Consider the following 10,625-nt stretch of genomic DNA (forward strand, 5'->3'; position numbering starts at 1 on the left):
TATCCTACACAGGGTCACGGAGAGCTTGGAGGTTATCCCAGGGGACTCGAGGCACGAGGCGGTGGACACACTGGACAGTCACAGACAGACAATCGCACACACACTACGGACAACTTAGAGATGCCAATCTGTCTACAACGCATGTTTTTAGACTCGGGGAGGAAACCAGAATACCCAGAGGAACCCTCAGAAGCATAGGGAGAGCATGCAACTGCCTCTCACCTGGTGCTTGATTGAACCTCTCTCTCTCTCTCTCTCTCTCTCTCATTCATTCATTCATGGCCTTTTCATCCTGTCCTCCTTTATGTTTGTATTTTCACAGGCAGACACACATTTGGACTTTTCATTTTTCACATTTTTTGAAGGCAACAGGGATTTCTAAAAGTTAAAAGGACAAGACTGACTGAACGACTGAAACTCTTAATAATACATCATACATGTTTTCCCCCTCGCTGTCCTCATGCTATGTGCAATACTCGATTGATAATAAAAAACACAATCATTAATTAATATTAATAAACACAACTTAATTGCACAGAGAGCTTTTACATTTGGAAAAGTGAAGCTTTTTAACGGTTTTAATTAGCGGACAACGTCCGCTTGGAATGCAAATGACTATTTAACAGCAGTCTTATTTTTAAGTATGCTGCTAGTTAAGCTAGTTAATGCAAATATTGGACTAAGTAACAAGGACGTAGGCTAAGTGGCATTGTGGGCTGGATGACTGAACAAAATATTCTGGAAAGATTCAGGCAAATAACCAAGCAATTGTAATGCAAAGGTGCGGAGTCTGAGGATAGTCTGTAGACGGTTTACTGCCGTGCTACAGCTGCGTCATGTGACCTTCCCAGCTTCCCATAATTCTGTTCAGTGCACAACGCTTAAACACACAAACTATCCAAAATAGACACTCCAACAGAGGGGAGTTGTTTACAAATGTAAATGACTCACTAGAGGAGTCATTTGCAAATTTAATCGACTTAAAAGTGAATCACTTGAGGCGTTACATACACATGTAGGTGAATAACCCTGTCAGTGAGTCATTTACATTTATAAACGATTCCTCTGGTCAGTGAATGTGATTCAACAGAGGAGTCATTTATAAATGTAAGTGAATCCATCAAGGAGTCATATTCAAATGTGACTCACCGGAGGAGTCATTTATAAATGTAAGTGAATCCATCAAGGAGTCATATTCAAATGTGACTCACCGGAGGAGTCATTTATAAATGTAAGTGAATCCATCAAGGAGTCATATTCAATGTGATTCACCAGAGGAGTCATTTATAAATGTAAATGAAATCAAGAAGTCATATTCAAATGTAAGCAGGTAATCCGAGGAGTAGATCATGGATATAAATGAATCAATCATCTCATAGGTACCAAGTTTTATTTACTGTTGCTTAAGAGTCATCTGTGTTTGGAGATTATTATGGAATTAAATTTGTGTCAAAAGTATTGAATGTACCTTTTCAAGAAATGAACAAATATACACAATGAGAAAAAAGAAAAACACCATGAAACAGTGGCATGAATGTAGCATGCTCTTCAAATAAACTGCATTCTTAAAAGCTAAAAGTTTTCTAAGCTTCCTTTTCACGGTTCATGGTGTATGCATTCGCCACCAGAGTTTTCGTTTACGCTTTCAAACTTTCCACTTGCACTAAACTCAGTGTGTCGAGAGGTTCATTTTTAGTTATAATTCTCATCGACCGGCAGAAACAAAACACACATTTTTCAACATATAAAACATATAAAAATAAACCAATATGAAAGCTAATGCTAAAAAGCAGGAACATGTGGGCAGCCTACGATTCTGACCTGCGCACGAGTTCAAAAGATAAACAGATTCAACAGTTAAAGCAGGTGGGTGGACGCTGGAGTGTGAAGAGCGTGAAGGAAAAGGAGAAGGATGATGATGTAGCGCATTAAACGAGTGTCTGTCTCCAACTGCAGCTGTCTCGCATGAACACAGTACACAGACATGAGGAAAAGAGAAGCGGCGGGATTATTACTGCGGTCCTCATTAAACCCACATCACACTGAACAACGAACACAATTACGACTTCATACAGAGGTCGAGATGAAAGCGAAGCAGCTCGCTTAACAAGACACGTGCTTAACGAGACGTGTTTAACGAGACATCGCAAAACACAAAACTAAATATTACACGTACGATTATTAGTATCCTTCACTGGCGCTGAGAAGTGCTCTCTCTACACACTCCACAAGAAACAGATCGTCACTGATGTGATTACAGTTCCTGTAAGGAGATGTTTGTTTAAAGTGCGCCTGTTATGCTTTTTCAAATATTCCCTTTCATGTAGCGTGTGATATACGGAGCTGTTTGCGAATGTAAAAGCGTCTCGCAAAGTTTCAAAAAATCTAAGCGCACAACAAAGAGTCATCGACTCCCAAATGAAGGAATCGATTCTGAACAGCTGAAACGAGTCGTTAGTGATTCCAGACTTTACTTCCTGTATTAACCCACGTAGGTTCGTAACAAAAAGCCCCGCCTCTGGTCTTCATCGGCCGCTCGCTGACGGCGGTAGACCGATCACGACAGACCGGGACGTCTGACCAATCAGAGCAGAGTATGCTCTCTGAAAGGAGGGGTTTAGAACGAATCCTTTAAAACGAATCATTTAACGAGTCGTTTGTGACACTGGGGGGGGAAGGTAATGCTGCAGTTTAAATGATGATCTCGGATGCGTGTAAATCTATCGTATGAGAACTTTAAAACAACATTAGGCCCGTTTCAAATCCATAATCGGTGCACTTTAACATTTCCCTTTGCACTGTTTCTTTTTTCTATGACTCAGTATCGGTGTAATCTCTCCAACACCACACAAGCTTTTAATATTGCTCAGTGTGTTCCTGCTGGAATGAACTCTAGTAAGAACACTTCTCTCAAACACTAGCATTAGGGTCAGAGTCAAGTCTCGAGGCAATCTGCTTTTCACTGGCAGATAAAAATCCATCAGTCGGTTCTCCTCCTTTATCCACTCCCACTCCATCTCTGCTCCGAAAGGAAATGGATCATGAAATAGAGCGTCTGAACCCTGAGGGATTGGAACCGATAACCATCGACAAGAACACTCAGTCACCGATCTGTTCCGTTAGCAACGGTTCGGCTAAACGCTCTCGCCTCGCAGGGCTTAAAGTTAAAAGATGTCAAAACCTGATGAATTTCTGTAAAACACACGCGACGTTAAAACATTCCACCGCAAAGTAAAATATATAAAGACACCTGGGATGCAAACGTTCTCTCATTCTGTTTCTCTCTCTCTCTCTCTCTTTCGAGTGGCGGGCTTCCTCTGTCTTTTTCTGCATCCCTCTCTCCATCTCTCTCTCTCACTGTTTGTCTCTCAAGTGTTTAAATGTATAGAACAAAATAATAATAATAATAATAATAATAATAATAATAATAATAATAATAATGATTATTAATGACACACCGAGGACGACCGAGGGACTCGTACACGACTATTACATAAAGTGCAAACGTTCGCTGATGCTCGAGAAGGCAACACGATACGTTAAGAGCAAGGAGGGTGTAAACTTTTGAGCAGTTTGGTCGGTGTAAATTGCTATTATTTTGTTTAAAGGTTTTTTTTTTTTGTATTTAGTGCTGCCCCTCAGAAGCTACATATGATATTTACATGTTTTCTAGAAGACAATTTATTTTTATTTATTTATTTATTTTTTAAATCTGCATCTCTTAAGTCGACGGTTGTGAGACAGTAAAGTCGTTATGGATATGAAAATTGTGATACAAGGTTCTTTGAAACTCTCTCTCTCTCTCTCTTTCGCAGTGAACTGTACAGAAGTATATAACTAGTGATCAGTGTGTGAGAGAGAGAGAGAGAGAGAGAGCGTGAGAGAGAGAGAGAGAGAGAGAGAGAGAGAGAGAGAGAGAGCGTGAGAGAGAGAGCGAGCGCGTGAGAGGGAGAGATGAATACTCAAGGCCAGAAGGGAACACATCTGCTGAACACTGAGTGTGAAAGTAATTTTAATGTGATTTTCTCTCTGATAAATACTGCACACACACACACACACACACACACACACACACACACACACAGCATATTAAAAACCTGATGGCTTTGTCATAATATAATAATCATCTAAACTGGGAAGCCCTGCACAGACCTGCAGTAACAGTGCGGAATGTAACACCTCGACGTGTTCCTGGACGTCCCTCCATCAGTTCCATCAGTTCCTAGTGTGGTACCTGAACCTACAGCCAAATCACAGCCGTGCTGATATTCAGTACAGCAGCACTGTGGCTCGTGTGGTGCTGCTTCAGTGTAATTCAGCAGCCATTCAGCACGCTCACGCTCTCGCTCTCTCTCTCTCTCACCTACTCACTCAGTCGAACAACACTCTCACCTTCATGGACGTTGAATTTGAGTCGATAATTTGTTGAATTTTAAATCGGCATTCCAGCCGAGTTTATTCCCACCTCACACGCTGTGTTTCCAGGAGAGACTCTGGATCCAAGGAATTAAGGAAGGGAGGGAGGACAGATGGAAGGAAGAAAGAAAATGTGAACTTTAATTTCATGGTGTTGATAAAGATGAATAAAGATTGAGTATCAATCGGTTTGCTTCCTTGTGCTGGTGTGTTGTACACGTGATAGACGTGAACTACGATCGACTTGTGATAGACGTGTGATCTGTGTCTTGGCTATTTCTACGGTCCTTAAAGCCGACTGTCCAAACCATGTCCAAGCACCTTGTCATCACAATCAGCACAAAAACCATAAACTCACCACCGACTCCTGTAGAATTTCGGTCTCATCCAACAAACTCAAACCCCCTTTGTTCCTTTTCCCTCCATTTTCCACAACAGGAAGTGAAACAGGAAGCAGTCATCACTGCCTCTCCAGCAGTGGGCGATGTGGAGAATAGAATACTTATAGAAAATAATATACAGAAGACAGAGAGAGAGAGAGAGAGAGAGAGAGAGAGAGAGAGAGAGAGAGATTTTATTATTATTAGAAAGACTTTATTTTGATTATGAGAGCGTTAATGGTGGAAATGCCATGCAGGATTATGGTGGCTGTATAATATACCCCACTTTAGTTTAAAACTAGAATCCAAATGTAAATGACGTCGCCAAGGATTATCAGAGCGATGTGTTACACACGTTATTACATTTTTTTTCCACCAATAAACGTAATAGTCCCGTCCTTCCAATTGTTTGACACTGTTAAAGGACAGTTGATGTCTGTATCTGCCCAATTCTGGTGCGATCATCATCGTCGGAAACGAGTCTTCAGCGTTCGGCCTTCATTCTAATGACGGAAAGTCATAAAGGAGCGTCCATTTTCCAACATCTGTCCAACATCCGTCCAGCTTCCCTTCAGGACCGGAGTCCACGTCTTCGAGTCAACACAACGGATGTACTCAAATTCCATCCGGTCGCTTCCACCAAATCCTTCGTTATTATAATCGTCCCATTCCTCGATTTTTGCTCAAACCGTGGCACTATTTCGCGAGACCAAATTCAAACGAGATCCATTAATCAATGGTTCTAACACACAAATATGGTTCAAACCGATACACGGGTTTTCCTTCATTAAACGCCATGACGTTCGAACACCTTCGTCAAAACGTGAACTCACTGTCGAATCCATTTTTTGTACAATCCGTCCAAAATAATTCTTCCTTTAATCCTAACTTCCCAACCACACCTACAAGCTTAAAAGCTATATCTGTCCGAGACAGCTTTTTATACAGTAACCGCTTTCCGGCTTGCAAGGTGTATTAAACCTTGTCCTCCCTCCTCTAAAAGAGGGTACAACACACTCTCTGCAAGCCAGTGTAATTTCTCCGCCCGAAAAAATGAACGAGAGGTTTGAATCTTCTCTAACAAGCCCACTGGGGGTTCTAATCCTGCTAAGCGGTGCCATAACAGGGATGCCACTAAATTGTTAATTACAAGGATTCTCCGTCTGAAACACATTCTTGTTAAAAGCCACTTCCACCTCCCCAATCTTCCTTGAACTTTTTCTAAAACATTCTCCCTCCCAATTCTTCCTTACTGTTGCCTCATCACCTAAAAATACCCCCGGATATTTAAAAACCTCCCTTCGCCCCTGACATCCCACCAGGTAATATCGGTTTCTCAATCTCTGAACTCTTTGACCAGTTAACGTTTGAAGTGGAAATTTGATCAAAACTTTCCCTGCTAGTCTGTTAATAATATCATGTTGATCATTAACTAAAATGGTTACATCATCCGCATATGCTGACTTCTGTACGGTAAAAACACTTAAAAATGGCTCCGAAGCAATTATATATATATATAACATACTCTACCAGACATCCTTGTCTAATTCCTCTACCTACTGTACCTTAAACGGAGCACTCAAGCCACCATCGATCTTCAATATATTTCAATATCCTCATAAAGGACTTTTATGATGTCTGTAAAACCAGGAGGAAATCCAGAAGCTTTAAAAGGATCCCATAAGTAATTATGTTCCACCCGGTCAAAAGCTTTTTCCTGCTCCAGTGAAATCAGACCAAGCTTTAGGTCAAAAAGCCTAGAAAGCTCTAAAACATCTCTAATTGACGAGACGTTCTCCACAATTGATCGGTCCGGTGTACAGTTTGACTGATCTATACGTGCGATCATTCACTTCACCCCTTTTAACCGATTAACCAAAGTCTTAGATGTAGGACTTTATAATCAGCACACGTCAATGCCACTGGTGTTCAATTTTTAATGCCCTATGAGTTCGCTTTCTTTTTTTTAGGAGCAGGGTTAAAACTGGCTCTTCGCCAGCTCTGTGGCAGCGTTCATTCATTCGTTCGTTCATTCATTCATTCAAGCTATCATTGAAAACTTCAAGCAAATCTTCTCCCAAAAACTCCCAATACTGTAGGTTTTATAAAAATCAACAGGTAACCCATCAGTTCCTGGTGCCTTACTGTTTTTAAGCCAATAAATGATCTTCTTTATGCGCACTGGCATAGAGTTCTTCATAGAACTTAATTGCTCTTCTGCGTATGTCAGAAGTTTTTTTTTCTGCGTCTATCAGAGTTCTTTCCCAGCATCAGATCTTAAACAATGAATTAATTAACAGTGAATTTTCTCTCTAGGCTAAAAAAAAAAAAAAGCTAAAAAAAAACCTAGACAGGGCATCCATTTCAGATATATTCTGAACTCCTAATAGATCAGCCAAAATTGATCAGCTTTTATTCGGTATTTTTCAGTGCCTTAACATGATCTTGATTTCTGATGGACCCACGTAAATTCTGAAGCTCTACAATTTTTATTTATTTATTTTTTTACAAAAACTGTTCTGTTCGAAGCTTTCCAACATCCCAAGATTGTTGCATCATCCATCCATCCATCTTCTATAGCGCTTTATCCTTTTCAGGGTCACGGGGAACCTGGAGACTATCCCAGGGAGCATCGGGGCACGAGGCGGGGTACACCCTGGACAGGGTGCCAGTCCATTGCAGGGCACAATCACACACACACTCACACACCCATTCATACACTACGGACACTTTAGACACGCCGATCAGCCTACCATGCATGTCTTTGGACTGGGGGAGGAAACCCCCGCAGCATGGGGAGAACATGCAAACTCCGCACGCACAGGGGTGGGAGCGGTGGGAATTGAACCCCCGACCCTGGAGGTGTGAGGCGAACGCAAAAACCTTCTGGACATATATGACATCTTCTTAAACACTGAGACTGAAACATATAACAATAAAATCGATCCAACCTCGTGGAGACCAGCACTGTGAGTTCCTCTTACCTGTGTCCATGTATATTGTCTTGTACTGTCATTCAAGTTCCTCCAAAGTTAATAGAACCCGGTGATCGACGTCTCGAGGCACCACGAGGCTCTAAACGATTTCCGTCACTGTCCGTACAATTGAAGTCTCCACCAAGTATCAAATAACGATCTTCACACTGCTGAATTATATTAGCAAGTGTATCTAAAAGTAAATCGTTCTTCCAGATGCATCGACTGGAGCATAGACGTCGATCGACTCCAAAACAATCTTTTCCTATTTGGCTCTAACTTTTAATAAAATTCCTTTTACTATTTGTTCTACATTACAAGAATCCGGCCAGAAATTTCTGGAAAATAAGACGCCAACTCTACTGCACCAAAAACGCTGATATGACTGAGACAAATCGGACCAATCTCATTCTTTTTGCCACTCTACAGCATTTTTCTTGTGTGCTATGAGTTTCCTGGACAAACGCTATATCTACACCTTTAATTCTGAAAACCTGATATAACTGTGCTGTTCATCTCTCGCTCCATTTACATGAATGGATGAGATTTTAAAGTTACTCCTTAGGAGAGAGCAAAAGAAAAGGCACAGGACATACACGTCACGATTATTCCACCATTTGATCACTTTCATTTTGCGTTATTTGAGAACGCAGACTTTGTACGATTTCCTTCAGGCGATACACATCTGGATTAGATGAACAGTTTCCTCTGATTTGTCTCATCAAAACATCTGGCTGGCTCAGTAAACAAGGGCAGGTCAGGAAAATAATCACTAACTTCAACTGTAGAACTGCAGAAAACTTCTTACGTGCTCCGTTTTCTTAGATTTAGGCACAACTTCCCAATGATTTGTTTTTTCTCTTGATTGTTGGAACTTTTCTTGAAAACTGTTTCATCATCTCCGAAAGTTTTCTCCTCTCTACCTCCTTTAGATCTGTTTCATCACTTTCCTGTTTTTCTTCATATTCCCCTCAACATTTTCCTTCACCTCCTCCTTGTCCAGATTTATTTTCTTTTTCTTGTTCTTCCCTGCCAACTACAAGTGCCCGTTCCGTTTTATCGCTCTCCTGATTCCTTTCTTCCGCATCCTTTTCCACGGTGCTATCGTTCTGAGTTTCTCTTTCAGGGCGTGAACGCATTAAATGGCCTTCTTTAGCACATCCAAGACACTTCGAGCTTTCAGGTGTCACAAAGATAACATCGTCCAAACCATCCATCCATCCATCCATCTTCTACCGCTTACTCCTTCTTCAGGGTCACGGGGAACCTGGAGTCTATCCCAGGGAGCATGGGGCACAAGGCGGGGTACACCCTGGACAGGGTGCCAGTACATCGCAGGGTACACTCACATACACACTCACACACCCATTCATACACTACAGACGCTTTGGACACGCCAATCAGCCTACCATGCATGTCTTTGGACTGGGGGAGGAAACCGGAGTACCCGGAGGAAACCCCCGCAGCACGGGGAGAACATGCAAACTCCACACACACACACACAGGGCAGTGGTGAGAATCAAACCCCAGGAGGTGTGAGGCTAATGTGCTAACCACTAATCCACCGTGCGCCCACCAAGTATTCTTTTCTCCTGAAAGAAACATGTTTCAACAATGGAGACTTACAACCTAAAGGAATCTTCTTCATGGTTGAGACAATCTGACCATGTCTGGAAAGTTTCTATAAGGTGTGCACATTTGACAGCATGACTTAACAAGAGGCAAAACTTTCACAAAGTTATCATTCGGGGTTATTCCTTTCTCAACAACCTCATTCACTTTTTCAAACTTATCCAAAGATAGGACGACATCATCCGAGATGCAGACCAGACACTATTATATCCAACAACTTTTCCATTCACCATACTAACCTCCTCCACTGACTTTAATTCCATGCCTCCAGGTGAGCTGGCCAAAATCTGCTCCTCCCGAAATGTCCCTGGCCGCCAGTTTAAAACTGGATAACCCTCCCTAATCCCACTCTTCCTCCTACAAACTCTTCCTCCCACCATCCCAATTCAACAAGACGGAACGTAACAGACTGTAAAAGTTGAGAAAAAACTTCAGCCAACTTCAGTTTCTATGTGAACACAGGCAGCTATGAATCCGAGTGAATGTCCATGACGGAGTCCCACAAGGCTCAATCCTTGGACCGCTGCTGTTCAACCTGTATATGCTCCCATTAGGCCAAATTATAAAGAGGAACCAAACTGCATACCACAGCAATGCAGATGACACCCCATTCTCACCCCAACCAAAACCATCTGAGCAAATCACTCTAGTCCTCAGGTCTTTCAGATACACTCAGAATTGATTTTAAAGACCTATTACTAGTTTATAAATAACTACATGGCCTCGGACCGGAATACATTACGGATATGTTTACTGAATATAAACTGAACATGCATCTCAGGTCGTTATGATCCGGTCAGGTGGAAATACCAAAGGGTTCGCTCAAAACAAGGTGAGATGTTTTAGCATTTTATACCAACCGCCGCTGGAACCAGCTTCGTGAGGAAGTAAGATGTGCTCAAACTCTAGAGGCACGTTTGAAACCAGACTGAAAACACATCTATTTAGCCTCGCATTTACTGACTGAACACTACACTGCATTGTACTGATCTACTGACTGAACACTACGCTGCACTGTACTGATCTACTGACTGAACACTACACTGCACTGTACTGATCTACTGACTGAACACTACGCTGCACTGTACTGATCTACTGACTGAACACTACGCTGCACTGTACTGATCTACTGACTGAACACTACGCTGCACTGTACCGATCTACTTACTGAACACTACGCTGCACTGTACTGATCTACTGACTGAACACTACACTGCACTGT

Source organism: Ictalurus punctatus, chromosome 9 (assembly GCF_001660625.3).
Source record: "Ictalurus punctatus breed USDA103 chromosome 9, Coco_2.0, whole genome shotgun sequence".
NCBI lineage: Eukaryota > Metazoa > Chordata > Actinopteri > Siluriformes > Ictaluridae > Ictalurus > Ictalurus punctatus.